Raw genomic sequence first — 9,965 nt, 5'->3', positions numbered from 1 at the left:
AAATCTCCAGAAACATACCGACAAGTAAAGCTACGTTGAAATCTGATGCTGAAATATGCAATGGCTATTTTAATTTGTCTCCTGAATTCATAAATGTTTTTCTCAAGATATTGTAATAACCATATACTCCTCCTGTCCTTAATATAAGACCTAATTATTGAGTTGATTTTGATCCTAAATATAAAATCTATTTATTGTATTTATCAATTTTTTGTAAATTATTCCTGTGGATCTCCTTTAACCATGATTAAGTAGAAGAGGGAGAGAGAATATTAAGGAAGATTATTATAGTGTTTTAGAAAAAAACATGTCATATTTGTTATAATTAACTAACTTACCTAATTTTCTTAATATAAACAAATTAGTTAAATAAATCTTATATTAAGAACTGGATAAGTATTAACTATTCTTATGATTATATCATGGAGTCATTTTTTCACACTATGTTTTTAACGGGGTTTTTGGAAGGGAGGGGTGGGAAGTTGCTCTCTACTCCCCACCAAAAATAGGGTTTTTTAGAAGGGAGATGAGGGATAAAATTTTGTATTTAAAAATTAATCTAAGTAAAATATTTTAATTTCTTTCTTGTCCTCTTGATTTTTCGATGCCCTAATTTGCTGTGTGCCCACACCCCAACAAACTGTTGTCACACAGTTGAAATCAATTGACTGTCACCTTGTGACCTTCATAATTGGTGTATATTTTTTGACTTCTCTTCTCATTTTCTAAGCTTAAGCTTCAAAGCTGGTTTGTATTCTTTTGCTTTCTCAATCCATCATCATGTTGATTGCTTATTGATGAGTGAATGTGTACGTGACAGTGTATTGTGTATTTATTCTCTTTTTTTATTTGTTTTATTTGGATTAGTGATTTTTGCGCCCTGTAGGAGAATGAAATAAATATAGGAAGCATGTCTGTTTTTGTTTTTGTCTTTTATGCCTATTCATAAATTAAACATTTTTAGGCTATATTATATAAAATTCTCCTGATTCAATTGATATAACGATTTTACATTTCAAAGTTTAACTCCCTTGATACATGAAGATTTCAAGATTTGCAGTCACCCATGAAATCAGCCAACGTTCACCGTTTAAAAAACACATCAATCAAGAAAATAATTTTAAAAAATACACATAAATTTTTAAAATAATATAAAAATGTCACAACCATTAAGTGAATCATTATTAACCATGTATCTAACAATCCCAACGCACATCGACAAGATCGTTTAATGGCCTCCTCTGTCACTGCACCTCAATGGTGTCAGAGTTGCTCTCTCATCCCATCCACCTCATCCACTATCCTTTTCTTTGGTTTCTTCAACATTATTGATTTTTCCTCAAAGCTAGCAACTTGTAGATTAGGGACACTATTGTTATACATTAGCCATGCACTAGAAGGAGATAAAAGATGAAGAGGAGGTCGCTCGCTCATCATCACGGAACTCAATGCATCCAAATCCTCGAATAAATATTATTGATGGCAAAGAAACCAAAGGAAAGGAGGAGGTAATGCGGGATTTTTACCAAAATGCTATGAACAGTGAAATAAAATACCAAAATGCTACAGCACGAAAAGATATTACTGAAATGCTACACTTGAAATTTATCACCAGAAAATGAATTTATAAACTTTATCTTGCCCAAAACGAGTTCTTCAATAAAGTGGGCAAATTTGCAAATTCATCTGGTAGAGATGAATTTGTAAAGTTCATCTTTGAGTGATGAACTTCAGAAAAAAGTACTTTTGTCCTTTTCTCTCCATTTCCATGCATATGAGCATCTTCTTCCTGTACGAATCTCTCATAACCACTTTTGTCTAAGTCAAAAAAGCAATTAAACTCTTTGCATGCGTCTGAAGCTAGGAAGAATATTAAGTCATCTCATCTCCCTTGCCCGTGAAGCTACAGTAGCGTCGTGGCTTACTATAAATTTTGCATCTCTTACACCCATGAATGCGTCTGAATCGTCCGAGCTTTACTTATACATTTTGCATCTCCTCTTATGCCAGTAGCCCATGAATGCGTTTGAGTCCTCCGCATGTTGAGCTTGTGTTCCCACTTCTATCTATTTCCTAAATATTGCATTATAATCATTAATTAAGTACAACTAGGAGAAGACAAAACTTTGAAAATAGAAAGACTCACAAATCATGGTTTCTCATGCATAGTTCACATAGGTTTAAATCTAGTGCTAAAAAAACTATTCATATTTATATATGTATTATAATTCTATTTTGATTCATTCCGTACCTTTTAATTAAATTTCTAATAGTTTTAAAAGTAATATCAAATCTATGTATTATAGATGCTTAAAAATTAAATTTTTTATGATATTCATTTTTATTAATGAAAAAAGTTTAACAAAATATTGCCACCTATTTTCTTATTAATAAAAATTTACCTTTATATTATATTTTATTCTCATTATTGTATCCAAAATATTTACTAAATAGGTAAAAATTATATTATTTTAAGAAAAAATTAGGGGGAAGGACCTAGAAAAATAATATTTATTGAGAAGGATCTTAAAAATTATAATTATTTATAAGGACCAAATACTAAAATATAAGTTTAAAAATATTAAAGTACCCTTAACTAAATCCCTACATTTTTTCTTATCATGCTTCCATTGAATAGATCTTTTTTATTATCTCCCTAATTTGTACTAAAAAAATTTATAATCTTTTTCTTATCAATATTTATAACAAAATTTATTGAAAACAAATCAAAATCATTTATTATTAAGCTAAAATATCTTACATATTTAAATACAATGAAATGAAATTATTCATCTACATGAACACCCTTAGCGAATAGTTAAATTTTATCGGTCTTTATTTTATTCCAATTGAAATTTTCTCTTTTTTTCAAACATCTCTTTCGTTACTTTTAATTTTATAAATTGTTTTACCCATATATATATATATTATAAATATGTTTAAATGTAAATAAACATATTTTACTTGATTTCATTAAATACAATTTAAATTTTTATAATTATTTTTCTTAACCTCAGTTTTTTAAAACAATAAATAATTAAATGAATAAAATTATTCAGATTTATTTTTATATCTAAAATTTTCATTTATTTTAATAATTTTTTAATTGTTAGTTACTTTAATACCCACCTATCAAGATCGAGTAAAACAAAAAAAATTATGAAAATTGATAGCAAATAAGGAATAATATGGGGAAAAAAGTTAAAGCTATGAATTTTTTTCTTATATATTTATTTCCAAAAAAATCATATACTTAAAAGATACTCCTCTAGTTTTATTTATAAGACAGAGAGAGTATAAATTTTGATCCTATATATAAAGCACTTGATATAATTTTTAATACAAACATACATAATTATCCTTATTAAATTATTTGCACAGTTGGTACATTTTCTTCACTCCTTTATCCAATGCTAAATGTCCTTCAATTTTGTCTTCTTCTTATGCTATTATTCCCGCATGTTCCACTTCTTCTATCTCTCTCTCTCTATTCATCTTTTCCACTCTCCCCTACTCATTCCTGTTCTTATTCACCTCTTCTACTCTCTTTTTTTTCCTATGCCATTAGTTCTTTTCATGCATAACAGATCTGACACTTGGAAAAAAAATACTTGATGAAAATATACATTTTTGTGCTTGATTAGTGTTACTTTTATAATCAAATTATGAGATGGTGGATGTGAAATTATTTCAACGGTTTTCTAATCTGTGTGAAATATACTAAAAATACCTTATAAATAAGACTAAATGGGTAATAGAGATCAAAACAAAATCTTGAGATCTTAAAACTATATAATAGAGGATTCTTACCGGCAAAATAAGAGGCACCTAAGAGTATAGATTTTTGAAATTGTTCAACCCACCACTTAGCACCTAGAGATTTAAAATAATAGTTTATCAAATAAAAAAAAAGAAGAAAATCAAATTAAATATTATAATGACAAAATAAAAAATACATAAGAGAAATAACATACCCTCAGGGCCTCAACAGTAGTAAAAGTATGTGTCGAATGTTTGCAAGTAAGAGTAGAGAAACAAGACAGCAAAAGAATGGAGGAGGCTGGAGCAACTAATAAAACGAGAGAGTAGGATGATGAGAGAGAAGAGAGAAGTCTGAATACATGAAGTGGGAACACAAGCTCAACATGCGGAGGACTCAGACGCATTCATGGGCTACTGGCATAAGAGGAGATGCAAAATGTATAAGTAAAGCTCGGACGATTCAGACGCATTCATGGGCGTAAGAGGAGATGCAAATATATAGCAAGCCACGACACTACTGTAGCTTCACGGGCAAGGGAGATGAGATGACTTAATATTCTTCCCAGCTTCAGACGCATGCAAAGAGTTCAATTGCTTTTTTAACTTAGACAAAAGTGGTTCAGAGAGATTTGTACGGGCAGAGGATGCTCATACGCATGGAAATGGGGAGAAAAGGACAAAAGTACTTTTTCTGAAATTCATCACTCAAAGATGAACTTTACAAATTCATCTCTACCAGATGAATTTGCAAATTTTCCCACTTTATTGAAGAACTCGTTCTGGGCAAGATGAAGTTTATAAATTCATCTCCTGGTGATGAATTTCAAGTGTAGCATTTCGGTAATATCTTTCCGTGCTGTAACATTTTAGTATTTTATTTCACTGTTCATAGCATTTTGGTAAAAATCCCAGGTAATGCAGTTATTACACCGTGCAAAAGATCCAGTGGCGGTGGACAAGGTTACGGGGAGCGAAAATGCTGTGCAACGCATGCGAGGATTGTTTGTTAAATACCAACTCCTGTGTTAATATAAGAATTTGTTTAATTTTTAATTTGATCCTAACTATAACATTATAATCTACTTTATCTCTCATATTTATTTATTTATTTTAAAAATAGTCATTGTATAAATAGTAGTCATAGCTAATACACATGATTAGTAAGGGTATTTTAAGAAAAACAATACCTAGTTATTACAAATAACTAATTTAACTAATTTTTTTAATATGCTCAAATTAGTCAATTAGTTCTTATATTAACAACCGGAGGTAGCATTTAATGTTAACTGACATAACATCAATGACATTTTTACATCATTTTAAAAATTTTGATTAATATATTTGTTGAACAATCAATGTTGATTAACTTAATAGTTGTAGCATTTTTGCACCACTTTGAAACATTCATGCATATTTTACACCCCAAAAAAAAAAATTTGTTGCTTAAGATACACACGGGAGGAACACCTCATGAGTAAATAGACTTGCACCTTCAACCTGCACATTATGCCGTTACTTCTATTGAATGAGTATTAATTAGGATAGTTTTCTTCTTTTCAGGCCTTGCTAATATGGCTTATGCTCTCTCTCTCTCTCTCTCTCTCGCTGATACAAGGGCAAGCAAAAGCTTGGAAAGGAAAACTACAAAAGTCTATATATGTGCGTATATAATATATATATATATATAGTCACTTTTCCTCCAAAAACAAAAACGAAAAGAAAAAGTATTCAACTCATCTCACATGTAGGCTTTTAGATTCATAAAATCAGTTCTCATTGTAATTGGAAATCTGGACATTGAGGTTGGGCCAGCCCATTTCAAGATATGGGCTTATACTCTTAATTTTTTTAATAAAAAATAATTATTCTATAGTATTATTTTTTTAATATGTTTTTTAATCTAATATTGATTTTAATTTTTCAATTTAATACACAGTTTTCAATTATTTTTTTAAAACCGGTCACTGGCGAGCGGGGGGACCACCTAAAATGGGGAAGCAAGTCGGCGATGGCAGGGCCATGCAACGATGAGGGTACAGAATAAGGGGGTAGGAGGGAGATGCAGCGGATCAGGGGCGGCAGAGTGCGTCATGGTAGATTGAGTGGGGCCCAATCTCAGTGGTCAAGGCATTGGATTCAGTTTGCATAAAATACTAAAAATAGAGTTGTCCTTTTGTTTCTTACCCCACAAGCTTACTTTATTACTTTTTTTAAAATTTATTTTTACATTAATCAATGTGCTAGACTGCCAGTACTATCTCTTTTTTGTTTTTTAAGAGCTAAAATGCCTTTATACTTCAAAATATTTTTTCAGGTAGTCATTAAATACCTTAAAATATTTAGTAGTATATTTAGCAACTTAAAATATTTTTTAAATACATTTAGTACTCCAAAATATATTATTTGTTTTGATGCTGGACGGTACTAGATGTATTTGAAAAAATATTTTGAGTTGCTGATACATGTTAACCCTTTTTCTAATACAATCAAATATGTTCCAATCTTTTTAGTATTATAATTATAGGTTATCAACATCTAGATTATGTTAAAAGTATTTAAATCACTTAATTAAATTTGTCAAAATACAAGGATCAGTATTTTCCACATTTTCCATTTTTTGACAAGATCTAATTTGGCCATTAGGTGAATAGTTCAATTCACATCTCCTCCAATTTCTCTCTTACAGATTTTTTAACCACAAATTTTAATGGGAGGTAGTTTTAAGGGGGAAAAATATTTATCAGTGATAATCCAAAATGATTTAAGAATTTATGCTTTGAGTTAAATAACGAATGCTTACTTCTGTCTAGATATAGAACCCTTTCTTGTAGATAAATAAAGAATCTTTTACCAAGTGTGATATAATATTTATTAATTACTATCAATTTTATTCTTATTCAATGTATGTAAAAGTAGGTGAAAAATAGAATATACCTATTATTTTACTTTTTAAATAATTTTTTAATTTACAAAATTCCATTAAAAATATCATGCATTTAGGATGGAAGTTAAAAAGCACAGATGGAGGATATTAAACGGTAATTGCCCTGTAATTTAATAGTATGGAAACTTATTTATGAGTGAAAAATTGTATACTCCATCTACTGTTAATGGATGCCTATCCAATTAAAATACCATGAGGATATATTATTATCATTATTATTTATTTTTTGAGTGAGTCAAATCACCTATTATTATTAGAGAAAATGGTTAAAAATGCTGTAAAATTTACAAAAATCAAAATTAAAAAATTTCACAAAAATATATTATTATTTATAATTTAATTATTGTCAAAACTTATTAAATATTGTAATGAATTTAGATATAAGATTTTTGTAATTTTCATAGTTTTTATCTATCATTTTTTTTTCCTTTTTGTTATTCAAAGTTTGTCCGTGACAAAGCCCATTATAGTCATGGTGTATAGATGTAGGTAGGCAAGTAGCTGTCAGATCCAAAATTCGTTGTCCCTTTATGACCATCTTACACAAAATTACCAACTTGTCCTTCTCAATTTATCTAATCATTTATTACTCCTCATACGTCATCAATATGTGACGTGAGGTTCCGTGCTACAGCGGTAATAATAATAGTAAGTTCCATTATTTATATGTAATAAATAATGTTATGCATTATTACAGTTTTAGGGGTATTTTGGTGAAAAGAACTCATGATTTTAAAAGTAATTTTATGTGATATGATAAGTACTCCTTCAGTTATTAATATAAAACCCAATTTTTAAGTTGATTTTAGTTCTAAACATAAGACTCATTTCTTATATTTATTAATTTTTTCTAAATTATCTCTATGGATACTCCCTTAACCATAATCAAGTAAAAGAGAGAGATGAGGTATTAAGAAAGATGATTATGGTGTTTTAGGAAAAATGTGTCACTTTTCATATAATTAATTAACTTACCTAACTTCCTTAATCTAATCAAATTAGTTAAATGGGTTTATATTAAAAATGGAGGAGTACTACTTCTAGTTTTTAATATAAGAACTGGTTAACTAATTTGAATAAATAAAAAAACTAGTTAAGTTAGTTATTTATAACAAATAGATGTTTATCTTTTCTAAAATATTATTACTAATCAAGTATATTGGTTAGAACTATCATTATTACAAGGACTATCTTAAAAAAAAAAAAGGTAAATATGAGAGATAAAGTAAATTTGAATGTTATATTTGAAATTAAAGTAAAAATCAAACAAACTCTTATATTAAATATGAGAGATAAAGTAAGTTTGAATGTTATATTTGAAATTAAAGTAAAAATCAAACAAACTCTTATATTAAAAATCAGAGATAACATGTGGAAAAAAATTTTGTTTTAACTTTTTATCGCACTAAACCTTTTTAAAAGAAACAATCACTTTGAACATGAATTTTTGTTTTTTTTTTGTTTTTATAAAAGTAACAAAATTTGAAAGGCGTTGAAGACAATTTCTCAAAACTGCCCCCTATTGCCAGTTTTATTTATTATTTAGGCATCGCACCAAGTTTGAAAAATAAAACATACTATCCAGATTGGGTGAAATGTTTAACTTGCTACAAATTTTGGCATTTTATTTGGTTACATGAAATTCCCATAAAATATTCGGTGATGTGAATACGACTCACTTTTTTTTTAAAAAAAAAAGTAATTTTCGTTAATTTATTTTTTGTTTCTCTAACAAGATAAAACGGTCTTGAGCAATCTAATAGATTAGGTAATGAAAACCAAGTTATTTGTACAAATTTAAATATTAAATAAATTACTCGCTCATGACTCAGTCTAAAAAACTATATGAATTATTTGTCCAAAATAAATTTGTTGTCTTTTTTTTTCTAGGTATGGCTATCATCTTATTAAAAATAATCATATTTGAGACATTATTAGTTGCTAAATATAAATATCTCTCTTAATAAGAATTTGAGTCTTGATTTATCAGATTATAAAAGACTAGCTTCCTCCTTCTGTTACTTAACTTCAGTTGATTTGACAATTTAATTTAATTATCACGATAAAATCGAAGATCAAGGTTAAAAATACAAAAGACGTAAGACAAGCCCAGAATTTAAATATTGGGCCGTAATCTTATTACACGCTGGAATGGGTCTCGTTCCCTATGTCCACTAGGCAAATATTTTATGGGCATATTGCGGTATAATTTTTTACCCAACCTTGCATGATCATTCCGTACCTTTTTTTTTTCCTATGAGAGGATTAAAATCCGCAAATGCTTAAATCATACTCACCCGCAATTTGAAAAATAATACAATCTTATGTTTTTAATATAAGATCTAGTTGACTAACTTAAAAATATTAAAAAGCTAAATAAATTATTTAATTGTATAGCACAAGTTACATTATCTCTCTAAAATACTTATATATATTATTAGATTATACTACCTCTGGTCTAATAAGATCTTATAATTAGGACCGGAAGTAGAGTGTTAATTTATAAATTAGTCAAATTAATTAGGAGAAAAACAATAAATATAAATGCTTTAACGTAATTTATTTAGTTTTTTTTAATCATCTTAAATTAGTCAGTTGGATCTTATATAAGAAAATAAATATAGTATTATAATTTAACATGGTTGTTTAGAAGTGCGCAAAAACCCAATAATCTAATTTAGTCTGATCTAGTTCGATCCAATCCAAATAAAGAATATGATAAAATTAGACCATATTGGACCAAACTAGTTGGATTAGGTTCTAGACCAAGTGGTTAGTCCACTTGGACTAGTCCAATCTTATCCAGGTGATTTTTTGAACAAATATTTTGCAATTTGGATTTTTTTTTTAATTATTGTTTAATATTGTTGGAGATTCTTGTGAATTTATGACTATATTTTAATATTTTGAGATAATTTTTATATAATTATAGGCTTTTTCATTGTTCTAATTGCATTTATTAGTTTGACATCTTGGTTCCCATAAAAAAAAAAATAAAAAAAAAGTAAGGTCTTGGACTGTCAGTAGATCAAGTCCAGTCTTACCTGACCTTAGGTTAATATTGGACTGAACTGGATCGCAGACTGCTAAACCCAACTCGGCTAAAAATTAGATTAGACTTCAGATTATGCTCTATTTTGGTCTGATCTGTCCACTATACAGCTCTAGTTTTAAACATGATACTAAAAACTCGTCGTTAAACAGTAGTTTAGGAATTAATAATTTAATCATAGTTAATAGACCCAATACAATCATGATT

The sequence above is a fragment of the Neltuma alba genome, unplaced genomic scaffold (assembly GCF_004799145.2).
Source record: "Neltuma alba isolate B1F8T4 unplaced genomic scaffold, ASM479914v2 tig00010746_pilon, whole genome shotgun sequence".
In the NCBI taxonomy this organism is placed as follows: domain Eukaryota; kingdom Viridiplantae; phylum Streptophyta; class Magnoliopsida; order Fabales; family Fabaceae; genus Neltuma; species Neltuma alba.
The sequence above is the reverse complement of the archived record's forward strand: the minus strand, read 5'-3'. Positions refer to the sequence as shown.